Genomic DNA, 2268 nt, shown 5'->3' with positions numbered 1-2268 from the left:
TCAGAATCACAGAGTAACAGGCTAGAAGGAAGGCAGCACCCATCTGGTCCGACACTCACACAAAGCAAGGACAGCTATGACATCTTGTATCCTTTCTATGGATCAGGTAGCAGCATATGGTCCCATCAAAAGGAAATCTCAACCAGGCAGGAGGTTGAGATCTCAACCAGTTAGGGAGGACCTAGAAGTAGTTTAACTTTGATCAAGAAGGCTTCCTCCTTGCACATACCAGCAAAACAGCCTGACCAGCACCACACCCAGCCTTGTCCAATTAGCTATGCCATCACCCTGGCTCATTAACCTACTCAGAGCCTTGCAAGGCCACAGCGATATTGCTCATTCTTTCAGTGTCAGTTCAGATGACAAGACCACTTGATCACTAGGGCCAAGGACAGGAGTTGTGTGCATCCGTGACCCACACCTCTATTCCTGAAGCTCACAGCTACTAATGCAGTGAGAGAAAAATTTCAGGAGAAAATTTCCAATGTCTCCTAAGGAAGGTGAAGGCATGGCACAGGGACTACCACCACCACCTGAAGGACAGCAAGGAGGCAACAGTCAGCTGGGTACCTGCCATAGGGTAGATAGACACCACTGAATATCACTTTTGTTCAGGTTGTTTTCACCACTCACTTGTGATTTGAAGGTTCACTGCTCCACACACACCGTGGCCTTCTCTCCTTAACCCTGCATCCGTCTATCTTGGGAGCTCTTGTACTTGTTTCTCGTGTGTCTGTGTACACCCAACACAGCATCCGTACAAAGCCACTGAGTCACTCCTAGTGGGGATAAAAGATAAGAAATTTCCATCCACTTCAACAAACTAGCTTTGGTGGGACTTACTCAGCCTCCTGTTATCACTGTGGCATTCAGGCTGAACGTTGGTCACTGGGCAACCATTTTTTTCATGTGACTAACACTGTTTACCAGCAACTTCTGTCCAAGAGTTTGAGTCCTGCGTAGGCCAGACTGCGTCAAGAAATCCCATAGAACAGTCTCACATCTAGCACTCGTGATCTCAGGATGGACCAGCTGGTCTGCCACAGCAGGCAGTATTCAAGCAAAGGGGGAGCATCCTCTCCCACCCAGGAAGATGGTGATTAACGAACTACAGCTTCCCTGGCACAGTCTGGGCACAGCCAGCCTTAAAACCACGAGTTTTTTCCTTGCTTGCATGGGTTTTGTATCTTTTTACAGCTAAAATCTGATCAATTCATAATTAGCTAGAGCAGGACCTGATATGAGCTTAACTGCGCTCAAGTGATGATAAGCAGAAAGTACAGATAAAGAAGTCACCTGAAAAGAAGCACGTTTTGCAGGAGCCTGAGTGAGACTTCAGAGGCTTGCCTATGCTTTCCCTCATGTGTCTGGGCTCAAGCCTAGGGTTTTACTTTGAAGTGTCTGCTCTGGCTCTGCCCCAAGGGCTTGCTGGGGTTCCCTGTTTTCAGCTCTGCTTGGATAACCGTCACAGTCACTCCAGCTAAATGAGTAGAGCAGAGCAAGCAGAAAGGCAAGGCAGTGACAAATGATTCTTTGGAAGCCAGAAAAGGACCCCAGCTCACAGTCCACCTGTTTATGGCAACTGAGATTATGCAGGTTCTTGCATGCACTCAGTTACTAGGTAATGACCCCAGGCGCAGTCATCAAGAGAGCAGTTGTGTCATTTGCCACGTCTGCACAGCCTTGGCACAAAAGTAGCAGAAGCAAAAATAAACAGGGTGATGCCCTCAACACAAACAGGGGTTTCTTATTGATGGGGCTGTCATTGGAAAAGAGTGACCAGGAAACTGGTGCATGATCTCCCAGCTGTAAATGCCAGAGATCCATCAGAAGTGACAATGTACAGATTGAGCAGGTGGTAAGAGCATCCTGGTCATTCCCAGCAGGGACAGAAGGGTTCTCTGATACAGATGATCTTTAAACTGAGGGTTGGTGGTCTGAGTTTGCAGAGTCAAGGGAGCCCAGGCCGTTGCCGCGCCTCAGCCTGTGCCCGGCACTGAAACAGGCCCAGTGAGCCCAGGTGCTGTGTTTTCTGGAAAAAACCCCAACTAACTCCTTTCACCAGAGAACCTCCTAGCAAAATATTTGCAAAAGATCAGACTATTTTACTGTTGTTTTGTTTTTTAGTCCTTAAAAATGTATTGCTCTGTGTATTGCTGCTGCAAACTGAACAGAACCAAAGCAAGCCCCCCTTGGCTGGGCTGCGTCAGCCAAAGCCCAGGGAAGGAGGGAGGGGAGGGAAGGAGGGGAAGGAGGGGAAGGAGGGGA

Source organism: Antrostomus carolinensis, unplaced genomic scaffold, assembly GCF_000700745.2.
Source record: "Antrostomus carolinensis isolate BGI_N321 unplaced genomic scaffold, ASM70074v2 scaffold34204, whole genome shotgun sequence".
NCBI lineage: Eukaryota > Metazoa > Chordata > Aves > Caprimulgiformes > Caprimulgidae > Antrostomus > Antrostomus carolinensis.
This window is presented reverse-complemented; position numbering follows the sequence as displayed.